This window comes from Gavia stellata, chromosome 3, assembly GCF_030936135.1.
Source record: "Gavia stellata isolate bGavSte3 chromosome 3, bGavSte3.hap2, whole genome shotgun sequence".
NCBI lineage: Eukaryota > Metazoa > Chordata > Aves > Gaviiformes > Gaviidae > Gavia > Gavia stellata.
In genome coordinates this window covers 25,258,608-25,273,370 of record NC_082596.1, presented here as the reverse complement: position 1 = coordinate 25,273,370, position 14,763 = coordinate 25,258,608, and the positions used below count along the sequence as shown (strand labels likewise).

Sequence of the window (14,763 nt, the reverse complement as noted above, 5' to 3'; positions counted from 1 at the left end):
AGCACAGTGATCTGATGCAGAGCCAAAACATTGGCAAATGCCACCATCACCACCAGTGGTGGTACTCAAAAAGCATGTTTTGGAGAGTTCCTGAATTAAAATTTTTAGACTTCAGGTATAACAGAAGATTCATCATACAAGGCTGTAACTTAGAGAGGCTGAACACCATCCTTGGGGACTTTTTTTAGGTCACTTTCTACCTAAATTTTTCCATAACTCTGTCATATAGTGCATTACTCAGAAAACCGATAATAGAACACAGGACTGCTTGGGGAAACAGGCTTTGTCAAACTATCCTTTTTTGCTTTTTTTTAAAGGAGCTATGAAATGGATCAATATAGGGTCGAGTTATAACATTATACACTTGGACATTTCTTAGGCACTTTACCTCACACAACACAATATTTTGACTAGGGAACTAGAATGATATAGCAACAGCTTTGCACATATGAAATAGGTTGCAAACCAGCTGATAAATCTCAGCTGTATGTGAGCAAAGAGTACTCAGTAAGTGAGTGTGTTTCAAAAGAAATTCTGCAAGGATCACTTTTTGACTCCATGGTGCTTAAAATTCTTCATCCACGACTTAAAGATTAATTAAAAGGCCAAAAAAAAAAAAAATTCTACTTTCCCTATACCTTAAAGCTGTGAATAATTCAAGCAGAATGTTTCAAAAAACTTGGAGTGGGTTAGCAAAGAGCTGAAAGAACCATTAGAGAGTTGGAAAATATGCCATCAAGTGAAAAACTCAGGAAATGCAATGCCTTTAACAATTCAGATTTAGGAGGTGACTTAAGGACACAATTTAAGTAAGTACATAGGGAACAACACTTCAGTAATAGGTGTCTTCAATGCAGCCAACAGAAGTGTAACAGCACCTAATGCTGGAAGCCTGCAGATAGAAAAATCAGACTAGAAACAAGCTGGTTTTCTGCTGTTCTACCTCTCTGTCCTTCATATTTGATAACATTTTGTACAGGATTTTTTTTCTCCTTGGTAATTTTTTGAGCAATAAAGGACTGTTTTTGTAAGGCAATCCATAAATTAATTCAGGAATTAATTAATTCAGGGAAATTCTGTATCTTTTGGTATGTAGAAGGCTCAAAAAAAGAACTTGGATGTTTAATTCCAAAACTGATGCCTAGACAGTATGTTCAATGGCTGCCCAACCTTACAGATGCTTCAACTTGCTTGATGTTTCGCTGTTCCGTTGGTGCCTGCAGTTCTGCATTGCAGACCAGGTTTTCTCCAGCCTGTGGAGCTTGGTATTCACCTCCTGCCTTGGCCCCAGGGTGATCTGGTAAGGAGAAAGACCTGATAATTATGTTTAACACACCACGAGTTTGGACAGGGCTGAGCAGGCTGGTGCCCAGGTCATGCACAAGCTCCCTGAAGCCACCTGAGTCCCGCTGTGTGCTCTTACAACACCCCCAGCACAAAACAGCAGAAATCTGCTCCTCACAAAATGCAGAAGTGGCTCCTAGTGTCTTCTGCAGGACAGTCCGAGGTGCAGGTGTGGCTTGGCTGTTGCTAACAACTGCTGTTTGCACAGAGGCTTGGAGCATCTGCCCTGGAAGAGTGCCCGAGCGTGAGTACAGGGTGACCAGCTCAAGGACTCGTGGAGAGGCAGACAGACCTGCCGTCCCTTCTCGGCTCCTGAGGTCCTCTGCACAGCCCTGGCAGCAAGGACCAGACTTCTTGTCTTATGGGTGTTGCAATAGGATTGGCAACATAAGGAATTAACATCTACATTTCCTTACGCACATCATGAAGCACCAAGTTTTCCCAGGGCCATTGCCACAAACCTAGGTGTTGCAGGGCCAATCTTGCAGGAGTCAAATATTTTTTAAGGGATGTTTTTTTAAGAAACAACCAAAACCTCTGAACACATGCTTAACTTGAAGACCGTGAGTAATCTCCTTTAAATCTAAGTTCAGTGCAGGCTTTGATGCCTCCTATTATCTCCTCAAGATGGTTCACGAGTCAGACTTAACTGGAGGTTAGCATCATAGCTGTACCGTAGCCAAAAGAAAAGGTGCTTCCAGTACGCAACATTTAATCAACACCAAACTGGTTCATAATAGCTACAGTTCTCTGTGTTAATTAATATATGTTACCGTAATAGCCTTTTAATAGAGCTGGGTTATTCAGAGGCAGGCATGTTCCACTCATCATTTTTTTGTATTCACTTTTTTTTTAAAATATGGACCAGTGTATATGTTTAAGTACTGTGTTTTTGTTGATACCTGCTACGAAACAGTCTGCTTCCTTTTTAAAGTAGTAATATCATCAACTAATTTCATTGAAGATGAAATCAGGGTAAATCTCAAGTCAGGAGCCTCAGCAATGGCAGATCAGTCAGGCAGGTATTTCTGCTGCAAATGATGCCACAAAAGCACCCAGGGATGCATCTGAATTGGTTACCATTTGGTTGCTTGGCATCTGAATCACCAAAATTTAAATGTTGATGTCATTTTCCTTTTTTAAACTGTGCGCTACATAGTATGAACACCGTTAGGTCAAGAGCCAGACTGCCTAAATTCTGCCAAATGTGTAGTTCAGATGAAATTTGGGTGCCTATTTTGAGCACAACACAGACATTACCTAAGATTCATGAAGAACCTTGTTATTTTGCTTAAGATCCAGACATGAGTGAAAATTCAAACCAACACTACATTTAGAATATTTTTCATCATGCAAGGAGTGATTTAGAGCTAACAACTTGCATACTTTCTGAATCATATTGTAAGATCTAAGCTCAGCTCCTGGTGTATGTGATCTCGATTTTGTCCCAAGAGCTGAGTAAACAACCATTGTCTTGGATTCTGAAGGAAAGGAGGGTTGAATTTAAGCATGGCATGGCTTAAATTACCTAGGAAAATGCTGAAAATGCAATTTTACTGTCCACATGTTGAAAGTTACAGCAAAAGTAAAGCCTGTGAATATACTTGGCAGAGCGGCAATCCCAGGACAATTTTTCAGCTAGTTTAAGTAGGTGAGTGCTGTCCACAGATGAATTCTGTATATATTTTATCAACAGCATATAACTTAATTGAGTTCTACCTCTGATGATATCATATATCAAATTTTTTTCACCAGTAAACATTGCCCAGTCTGGACACTAATCATAAACTACCACACAATTCTTCGGAGGAAAATGAAGAAAGGATATAACCTATACATAAGGCAAATGCTTGCTTTTCAGGTACCAGCTGCAAGAGTTCTCATTTTCTTCTTTGAAAATATTTTAAAGAGTCAAATGGAGTTTCCAAGAGAATTTCAGTAGGAAAAACTTTGTTAATTGCAACATCTGGACTTCAATAAGCAAAACTTTTGCCTTTTGCCCATTTCTCTGAGCCACTGCAGGTGACTTAGGCTGTTACCCATGCCAACCAGAAAGATCGAAGTCTGTAGTGGTACAGAGACAGCAAAGCAAAAAGGGCTGAACTGTGGTTGTATATTGTCTGTCCAGGCACACCAGTGAGTTATTTGCTTTTTTCAGATGCCTTAAGAATATGAAGTGATTCTTAGAATTAAGTACAGAGCCAGCCAAGATCCTAATCCTCAAACATCTGGAACTAAAACACAGTAAAATCAGAACAGAAGTGTGGGAGAAAAGTAAGTGCACACTCTTCACAATTTCATAGTCCTTCAAACCCTTTGATCTGTTTCAGTTCCCCTGGTTTTATATATATATACATATATATATATATAAAACTAAGTTCACAAACAGTGAACAATGAACAGAACCATGTAATTCATGTATCATCGATCCATCATTAACACTCAAATGAGACCTTTTTACCACAGGTGAGAAATAAACACTTTGTCATTACATCTGTGTTTGAATTTTTACTGAATTTGTTTTTAACCAGCAGCATGTTCCTGGAATGTCAGCTGAACAGAAAGGATCCATGTAAGAAAACAGGATGTGTTTTCAAAAAATATCTCTCTTCCTTTCTTTTTAGAGGCTATGTAATGTACTATGTACAAATTAGAATCACGTAAGGGTCAAGGAGGTGGCTAGCTATGGAAGACGTGCTCAAAACAGCAAAGAAAAGAAGTTAAGCGTACACTTATAGTAGAAAGGGCTTGTGTACATAGCAAAAGGCTAATGTTTTTGGGGGGTTGATGAGATATAGCATATTATCTATCTACTTCTTCAGAAAAACAGATTAGATATAGCCTTGAACCGTATATCCTTATCTTTTATTTAAGTGATTTTGAGTGATAACAATGGAGAATGATAAAGTAATTGACAACTACTGACCAACTGTAACATACCTGCTTTACATGACAGTAGTTTCAAGCACAACAGACATCTAAGCCCAAAAAACCCCAAACTCTCTTGTCTTTATTTAGAAGAGTAGTAGAGGAAGAAAAGATTGACACAGTTTTACTTTCAAGCTATTGTAGAAATTTGAAAATCCCGCTGTAACTAGAAGGAATTTGCATTGTATGTTTCTTAAGATACCAAGCACCTGCTGATCTGGCACTTAAGGAGTCAGTGGAGACAGCTTCATTTCAGTGAGCACTGGACCCAGGAAAGGGTGTTGCTTCTAATTATATAATTAAGGCTGATGCTTCCATTGATAGCCTCCAAATTGCATATGCGTTGGAAACGGCTTGATTAATTGCAGTGCAGTGTGGCTTATAAACCCTGTGAGTTATTATTACTTGTACGTTATAACATTTCCAATCATAAGGCTGTCAGATACAAACTTTTGAAGTGATTTAAAAAATGTGGTTTGATTTCTCTATAGACTAATAAAGACACCTAATAGTACAACAGCTTTATGATCTTGTTTATAAGCATTTCAAACCTTGCACGTCAATAAACAAAAAGCTGAATTCCTCCACCAGCAAAAGCTATAGACTTTTTATTGCACTAACAACCATTTTTATGTATTTATTTCAACCTTTTTTACTAAGGTCTAAATATTTTCTTGTTTGCAATAGAAACTAACAAAACTTTTATCTAGGCCTTTGAGAAACCTGTCTTGCTTCTGCTTGTCTACCCAATGCTAAAAACTTTGCTATCTATAAATGTTCTATTACAGTCAACACAAACAAAGGCAGGATAATAAGCAAGAGCAGCAGCAACTACAAGCAAGGGAGACATGAACCTTAAAACACATTCACGTCAAAGGGAGCAGACAATTTCCATCCCAAATGACAGCACAGGTATCATAAAATTTTCTTAACAATTGGATTGAGTCAGATGGTGTCCAATGAAAAGCAATTAATACCTTAGAGCAACTTGATTTGTACAAATGCCATCTCAGATTTTATTCTGATCCGAGTAGTCCTAAAGACTTCAGAACAAATTTTGAAGCAAAGAACAATTAAAGATGTTGCAAAACATGAACAAGTGATAAATGCAGGATTAGTTTCCCAGCATTAGGTTGTGCTCATCTAACCTGCTTTTTTTAGGCAAAGGAAATGCAGTAGATCTAATCTGTCTGCACTTCAGAAAAGCATTGCCACAGAGAAAATTACTAATTGAAATAGGAACTAGGAGAAGGACTGTGAGGTAAGTATGGACCTAGCTCGTGGCAATAGGAAAATGGGATGAGGGAGTGTTCAAAGGGGAAAGTTAGAGAAAAAGTTGTTAGCAATTACTAAAAGATCAATCTAGGAATCTTATTTAACATTTAACTTTTTCATTCACTAAATTGGCAGGCAAAAGTGGACGTTTTCTGATAAAACATAGGACAGTCAATAGGCATTGTAAATGTAAAGGAGAAGGAGGATCTCATTTGGAAAGACCTGCATGATCTTAAGAATGAAAGAACTAGAAGAGAGATGAAATACCATAGCATAAAATGAAAGATCATGTATTAGGTAGCATTCATCCACTGGCAAACAGGTGCAGCTGCATATATAAACTGAACACAAAGATGACCATCAGCCATCAATGGTAACGCGGCCACTGAAAATTAAAATGAAATCCTAGACCACACCAGGCAAAGTATGTTCAATAAATAGAAATGTTCCAGTGAGAGCTCGTACAGCGTATCATGTTCAATTCTGCCACACACACCCACAAGGAATCAGATCAGCACATATACAGTGAGAACTTGCTTGTTGAGCGAAACAAGAGTGAAGGCTGAAAGAGAAGATGATTGCTGTCACTAAATACACTAGCTAGGCAAGCCTTGGAGAAGAAAAAGAGCTGTTTAGGTTGAAAGACAACATTGGTACTAGAAAACAAGTATAAAATGGCCATAAATAGATTTAGGCTGGAAATTAGTAGGAAGTGTCTAACTACCAGGAAGGTCTGAAACAGTCCTCTAACAGCAGGAGGAAAAACAATTCACTGCTGTTTTACTAAAGCACCTGCTTTTAAGATGGAACGTACTTTCTGAAATGTGTTTTTTACATTATGTTGTTGCCTGTGATAATTCAAAAGCAGCCTACATCACTGGAAGTTTCTTCCAGACTGAGAACTATCCTTCCAGGCACTGAGAGAAGCCAGGAAAGGAAAGAGAAGACTCAGAAATCTGGTATCCAGTTGGCAATCTTCAAGAAGCTTAGTAATTGCTTGCAGATCAAACCATGGCTTGATAGAAGCCTCCAGCTTTTTCTAACTTAACATCTTCCAACTTTCCTCTACCCATCCTCCCAAATGTTGACAGATGGAACAACATCTCTCCCAAGTTGAGAAGAAGTCACACCGTAGGAGTGGAGGACAGAAGCTCGTCATTTGAGGAAGGACAAGTTGCGAAGAGGCAGCAAGACTCTGTAATGTGAGGAATACACGGAACTTCTGGTACGGTATTAAATAAATAGCAAAGTTGATCAATAAAGTCAAATAAAAATCCCCCCATCTTCTAAGCTGCCTCTTATGAAACAAATAGATGCTTTAACATGCTGACTCACTGCCATTATACCCCTTCCTCTGATCTCCAGCTGGGATACCTTCCGTGTGTTCAACCTGCCAACAGCAGCAAGCTGCATGGCCTCTGGGAATAGCTAGTGTTGGGATTTCTTATGCGTAAGTTGGAGCTGAAGCCGCCAAGCCGAGCCTCTGGGACTCACATCGTCTTCTCACCACAACACTTTCTCTCCTGCCTTTTGCCTTCCTCTGGCAACACAAGTGGTGCCTCAAGCCACAGCACAGTGAAATCAGGGGTACAGATTCTGTATTTTGAGATGACGGAGCATTAATTGGGACCATGGCTAGGGCCTCATCCTATGCTGCATTACAAAGGATGAAACAGAATGTGTGAACTGTTCTGCACTTGGCTTTGCTGGGTCTGCTATAATGTCTATCAATGTTCATCTGTCTTTTAAATTTTTCCCTTTACTCTAGCTAGGAGAGTTTCAGGATCCAGTGCTCATAATGAAAGATGGGGTGAATCCAACCCCTTTCAGTTTGAGATTTGCTTGTCATTTACATCCCCCTTTTTAGGAATAAGATTTTGTACACCTACCTCATAGACAATTAATTGTGCCTTGCAAAACTTACCCAAATCCGCTGATTTCCAAAGTTTGCTTGCCATCCCAGCAACACTGGGGGGTACAAATCTCCTCTTTCAGACCCCGCTGGCACTTGATGCATCGGAATTGGCAAGGCTTGGCAATTTTATCCCTTTCTTGTTGGACGTGACAGTAAGCCCGGCTCACCTCTGCCGTTTGGAATGGCTTTCACTGCTGTTTTTTGCCAGGAAACAGAAATCGCAGTTGCTTTGGAACAAAGCAGGAATTTTACTTTTTCTTCTTCATACATAATAAAACTGTAAGTGCTGATATAAACCCCACACTCAGCTTTTTCCACCTGGACTATTGACTGTGCCGCTGCCGTGACAGCTGAGAAACGACCGTCCCCTCTACCTGGCCCATTTATTTCACGCCTCCCTCAGCGCTTTCCCCGCGGGAGACTCCCACAGGCTCGCCGCGGTGGCAGACACCCACATGATTCGCCAGGGACTGTTTGCCTTGGCCCGGAGGTCCTCCGCGCGGGGAATGGGATTTCCATTCCCCGACGTTTCCCTTGGTCGGCTTCCCTGGAAGGGAGCACGGGCCTGGCCCGGGGAGCACGGCGCTGGCCGGGGAAGGATGCCGCCGGCCCGGCACTGAGCCGCCAGACCAAAACCACACCGCTTTCCTCTAGCGGGGACCCCACGGCCCTCTCCTGCCGGGAGAGCCCCCTCGGCCGGAGCAGGCACTCCTCCTCGGGGCTGCAGGAGCTCCGATCGCCGCCCCCTCGCCGCGCAGGGCCAGGTCTGACAAGGAGGAAGCGGCGGCGGGGCCGAGGTGCGCGGCGGGCACCGGGCGGCGGGGCCGAGACGGGGTCCCCGCAACCGGGAGCCCGGAAGGGCGGGAGGGAGCGTGGCCGGCAGCCCGCGTCCCTGACGTGGCTGACGGGAGGGAGCGGGTCCCGCGTCCCTCGGGGGGCAGGCGGGAAGGCGTGGGGCCGACGGCGCGTGTCCCGTGAGGGCCGTCGATCCCGTTTCTTCCTGCACCGCAGGCGGGAGGGAGCGGGAGGACAGCCCGCGCACCTCACGCGGGACGGGCGGGAAGGAGCGGGACCGCGTCCCTGACGGCAGAGGCGGCTGAGGAGAGAGAGGGGCCCGGCCATCCGCGGCTGCCTCCTGGGGCCGCGCGGGGAAGAGCCGGCTTTGGAGGTCTGGGCAGGGAGGCCGGTATCTCCCTAGCGGGACCCCCCCTTTTCCCTCCCCTCAGTAAGGCTGAGCCGGGCTACGGCCGCTCGGGGACGGGGCTGGCGGGAGGCGGCAGCTCCCCTCAGCCCGCGGCGCTCCCGCGGGGGCGGGAGGGGGAGCGCCGTCCGGGGCCGTGCCGAGGGGGGAGGAGGCGCTCCCGCGCTCGCTCCCAGCCGCCGCCGCTGCCCGCCGCCGAGCGGAGCGGCCCCACCAGCCCCTCAGGTAAGCCCGGTCCTGCCCGGCCTCGCCCCTCCCGCCCGCCAGGCGGGTCGGCGGCGTCCCGCCCGGGGGCACCGGCAACCCCGCTGCCTCCCGCGCCACCCGGCGGGCCTCGGCATCGCTGACACCTCTGGGGCACGGCACAGCCTGCGGTCGCCCCCGTCCCAGGGCCCCGGCTCGGCGGAGGGACGGTCCTGCCCCGCGGCAGCGGTGCCCCGGGGGCCCCTCCGGGTGAGGGGGCGGCCGCGGAGGGCCCTGCGTCCGGCGGGGGCTGCAGCGCGGGCGACATGGGCCTGGCGGGGAGCGGGAGGCCGAGGCAAGGGGCCGCGGCGGGGTCCGGGGCTGGGTTAGATGCTCGTTTGCTGGGTCCTGCTGGCGTGGTTTGCTGCTCGTGTTTCAGCCGCAGGAGAAATGTTTCCCTTTCCTTTGGACTGCATGGGTCTGAGCAAACTCCCCATCTACCCTCTTCCCCGTGCATGCTTCAGTAACTCACTTAACAGTGTATGTTCTGTAAGGAAAAAACCCACTATATTTTAAAATCAGTGCAGAATCGGAGCCAAACTTTACCTAGAAACATTTGTAAGTGAGTAATCTGCAGGTGTCTTTACCAGCTTCTAGCAGGACAGGATGCGGCTTATCCCTGTGCGGTGGGTACAGCCCTATGGGTAGCTCTGCACTGGAGCAGTCACCTCTGACATGCAGCGTGGGAGCTGCTCAGGCTTCCTGAGAGCTGTGCATTTGCTGGAGATGGAAGGAGTGGGGGGCAGCTTGCTGCATGTAATATACTTACCCTGGAAACCCAGCCTAGATGGTCCTCTTTAATCTTATAAAAATTGTTGTGGCATCTTTAATGACCACATATTCCTCTTTCAGAAGACAGTTCTTTCCATGTCAGTCTGGCTGCTGTCACTGCTTAACCCTGGGTTAGTGTTGACTGAAAGGGAAGAATGCAAGATTTAATGCTTCCTAAATGCTTGGGTTTTCTTTCGGGGCCATCATTCAAGGAGTGAATGATCCTAACTGAGACCTGAAAAGGTGACATGCTGTGTTACACGTTATAGCTGTGCTACTGTCAGGCAGCTGAATACTTCATAAGAAATTATCATACTGAATCCCGTCATAAATTCTCCTTAAATCAAGATCTTAATAAAATGCTCGTGTGGCTTTTCTATAAAATCCTGCAAAATCTACAAAATAATTTTTGAATTATACACTTTTCATACAGATGTGTCAGCTTTAAGCACCGAATTTTTTAAACTTTTCCTCATGTACGGTATGTCACTATGATTATAACTATATTCATCAAATTAAATTTGATTTATTTTATATCTTAAGAAAATGTCGTACTCAGTTACACAAGGCTGCAGCTAAGATCTTCGATCTTGCATTCAGTATTCACACCTAATTACTTTACATGAGTCTTTCCATTGACTTCACTGGGATTTCTCACGAACAAACTAATGCACACACTAGTGCTTATGAGCTGGGACCCTGGGACCCAGCTGTAATAGTAAAAGATGTTTTAGTCAGTTCAGGCAAACTAGGGAAAGGCTAATCAGATCTAAATGCTCTCCCAAGACTTATAAACTATCTCCATGGGATGGTAAAACACTAAGCACTGCTATTTAATTATAATCTGGACATCATTAACAAGCTCCTTTTATATACTGTCCTCATTGTTAGATCATGTTTTCATTATGAGCAAGGAGTATTTGGAATGGAGTAGTTTTAATCCCCAAATTGTTTTACACTGGTGCTGGTACTGGGGTCAGTGTGGGTTTGCAAATAAACTTCAGAACTACTGTACCCTTTTCTTTTTAAAAAAAAAGCCTTTGTGTTCGCAATTAACAGTCTGTTATGGTTTGTGACTCTACTTCACAGAGACAAAACTAAGCAGCCCACATATGTATTATATCTTATATAATATATGCTTTCATATAAATACCTACTTTTCATGGTAAAAGTGAAGTTTCTCAGTTTCCCCATGTTACTCTTCTGGGAACTTTGTGGAAACTCTGATGTCTAGATCAGATTCGAAACCAGAATGTGCAAATGAGTCTTCCCCAAAAGAACAAGATAATGAAAAGGTCTATTGTCCAACTGGCAACTGAAGAAAATCGTAACATGGAGACTGATGCTGTCATAAAATAAGAATTCCCACTGCTAAAGCTTGCTGTCTGACCACTGGAAACTATGCAGAGTAAACCATACTATGGGTGCACTGTTCTAGAACATCACCGTTAACTTTTATATGGTGAGTTTCTGAAATTAATGAAATGGTCGTCAGCTTCAGCTCTGAGCAGGGGTTGGACCTGATGACCTACAGAGGTCCTTTCTGACCTAAATTATTCTATGATTCTATGATTTAGTAGTTATTAGTTTTACAACAGTGATATCAGGAAGTCTATATGTGATTCAAATTAATGACTTAAAAATAACTAATAGATCCCTTAATATTCATTAGAGTAGTAGAAAATTAAATTATACATGTAGTACAAATACTCTAAGCCCTTTAGATAACTGAGTCCATTGTGTAAAGGTCCTACCATGTTATTTACACCTCACAATAAAATTTAATGCTGATCTTTGCTCTTTCTGATACACTGTATATTTTGGTGTGTGTACTCATCAAGAAGTGTGTGTGCTTGTCTGACCTCTGTGCTTAGATAGGCAAGCTGTTCTTCCCCCATTCCCCCAAGCTCTTCTGACGGCTTCCAGAATGTGGTTGCCCTTCTGTATCCTGTAGCACATTCAGCTACACTCTGCATACGGGTACTCATGTACAGTGTTGGATTTGTGGGAATATTTGGCTGATTACCAAATATCATTCACCTCCCTTCTAGAAACTGCTCTATAATGCATTTTGGGTCCTCCCTTTACTGTTTCAAAATCTAAGGTAATTTAGTCCACTGTCACATTTGATTTTATTAGTCCAGGATACAACTCAGCTGTGGGTATTTGTAGCAGCAGTCAGAATAATTAGGTACTGATGGAGTTTCTTTCAGCTGCAGCCCAATTGCTATACAAGGCAGGGGGGTCTCTCAGTACAGAGAGCACTGGAGTATCCTTTTAGCTACTGACGTAGGGATACGTGCTGGACCAGGAGGACCATATGAAAGCACAGGAAACAAAGCTGGAAGACTTCATGAATCTGTGGTTGTCATCCTGTCCCCATCACTATGCAGATGTGTCTGGAACAGGCAAATTGCCATCACATGCTAGGATCGTGCCCTTCTGCAGACACAAAACAACAATGTGTGGCCGTAAAACTTCCTGTCAGGAAGCAGACCTTCATGGACCCATGCAAAAAATTTGTCCCAGTCTTCTTGTGCTGGAGTACACAACTTCTGGTTCTAAACCCAATGCAGATTTGGGTTACTCTTACTGTCTGGACTCTCATTATTTAGATTCATAAAAGACTGATGTTCCCAAGTCAACAGTTAGGTTTGTTCTTGTGGTGGCTTGCTGTGCTTGCGGTGTATGAAAGCTGTTTGCATTTGGGTTGTCTGTCTCAGAATACACATGAATTACTAATTGACTTTTAGGTAATGAGTTTCCCAGATTCATCTGATACTACTGACAGCACAAATGGCCAAAGTTAGCCTCTTAAAAGGAGCTAAAGAATGGGTTAACAAGGGAGTACTGCTCTGCTGCTTTGCAGGACTTGGTGCAGTGGTGGGTAGGTTTATGTGCTCATGTGCACATAGTGCCTGCCATCACGGTTGAGGAGCAGATGAGGAATTTACAAACTTAGAGCACCTGCAACCTGTTTTTTTCTTCATAATTTAACCACATCAGTGAGATGCAGTTGACAACCATAATTTAGGGAAGTTCTACCTGTCCTGTGTTGCTGAGCCTAGTGAAGCCCTGCTTGTGCAGCAAGGAGTCTCAGAAAATCCAGTGCATCATTTGGTGCAACAGGATGACAATAGAGTTCTCCTTTGTAAGGATGAAGGCAAGAGGGTGCTTCTTGGTGATGTGCTAAATATTATCCTCCTGATTGTGGTCAGCTGCTCCCACACAACACCTGCATAGCTAGGGACAGATACCCTATGATGTTGGACTCAGCGGGGCTCTATAGCTATTTTTCAGAACTGGAAAATGCCTGTGTCAGCAACTGGTCCAGAAAGATGGAGGAAATTATTCATACTCTATGTCCTGATACCCATGCCACACACAGAGATTTTAATGAGTAATGGACTAGTAATGCATGTGCTGGCTTGTGGATAGTGAAGTACCTTGGAACATGCTGTAACTGATAGTTAACGGGGCTTTACAGTGCCTGCTGTCCTTAATTTTTTTAATTTCTGACGTGATGGGGTTGAGAATGAGATATTTTGTGGCTTTCATATAATAAGAGCTCATTGGTTTTCCAAGTAATTCTCTATGCTTGCTAACCTGGGGACACAGACTCTGATTTTATTGACTTATATAGATCGTTTGCAGTTCCTTTAACTTCAGTAAAAGCTTTTGATTTGAGTGGTTTCCTGTTACCTTAAAAATGGGCAGATAATAAGGAGTGCTGGAAGAAATTCAGAATGTTTTCCCTTTTATGCACTTATGTTCTTTATAACTTAAAAACACTGAAGTTAGATTTGCTGGCAGCTTGATGAAAGTAAATGGCTGTCTCTTTTAACTGTCAAACAGGAAAGCTGAAGGCAGCCTCTACAGTGGTAATAACTGCTGCCTCTGGTGCTTTTTTTGTCTTCCCTTTTCTTCCCATCTATCATGAGAAATTATATAGGTTCAAGAGAGGGGATATTATCTGCAGTTACTAAAGGTGTTGATGTTCCAGGTAACTGCCAAGAATTTCCCCTTCTGTGCATTGTGCCAGTTTTGGTGGCAGCTGGAGAAAAGAGGGGTAGGGGTTTGTGAAGTTCATGTTTCTGATTTAGCCTTGGAAGGGAACTTGTACTGCAAGATGAGGAAGGAGACCACCCACAGGAGCAGGAGGCATGAGCTGAAACATATTACTACCCTGGTTTTCCAATTTCTTTTTCAGCATGATCTGCCCAGCAAAGACAGGTACATTTTTAAGGTACCTGAGTGAAAAAAAGGTGGCCTTCCAGGCCAGTGGAAGGGTTTCCCAATTCTGTGTGAAAGAAATTTCCCTGAAGTGGGGTAAGAGATGGAAGGACACGGACTTCAGCATGAGCCACAGAGCATCTCTTCTCCTTTGAGATTATTTAAGAGTTACCACAATGAAGAGGCCAAATCTTAATAACATGCACCATGCAGTGAAGACGGTCATTGATTTATCACCACTGACATTGAATATTCAGTAGTGTCTCAGCCATCAATCCCTTATGAGGAGCCTTCCACAGAAAGATATTTGAAAGGGTAGAAACAGGCTTGTGTTGTTTGAGTGCTGTCCAACAAAGGAAATAGGTATTTTAAAGATGAAGTCCCAATTTCATTTTTCAGTATTCTTCATGAAAATTGAAAATCCGTAACAGTGTGTCAGAAAAATTATTCTGTTGCATGGGTATATGGCTAAGCAAGCACAGGTAAAATTGCTAAGAAATATTTAGCTCTTGACTAGCAGCCAGTTAGGGAGCAAGGGAAGCCTGAAAAGAACAAGAGAGCCTGTCTATTTACTTGACATCTTTTAGGAGTATCTCCTCCTTTATACCAAACTTCTTCAAGACAGCTGCAGATATTGCAAGCAGCCCTCACCAGATTGTACCTCTGTGAGCAGCAGTTGCCTCTTCTCTGTTAGGAGCTTCTTCACATATCCAGCAGAGCAGCGTGCTGCACTGACTGCTCCAAGGTTTCTGTGAAAGCCCTGCATAGGACTGTCTTCTTCCTCTCTCTATGGGTAGAAGAATGGAGCAGGCGAAGCTGGTGCATCTGGTGCTCAACCTGTTTGAGCCCCATG

At 43.7% G+C, this 14,763-nt stretch overlaps 1 protein-coding gene across 1 annotated transcript in view; it reads left to right on the top strand.

Moving 5' to 3' along the window:
• Nucleotides 1–8,863: 8,863 nt before the first annotated feature.
• The window catches only part of MATN2 (matrilin 2), a 74,788-nt gene continuing 68,888 nt past the window's right edge, over nucleotides 8,864–14,763 (top strand). The window contains exon 1 of the mRNA XM_059836050.1: nucleotides 8,864–8,888. The gene's annotated coding sequence lies outside the window, so the exon portion shown is untranslated. The remainder of the gene's footprint in view (nucleotides 8,889–14,763) is intronic.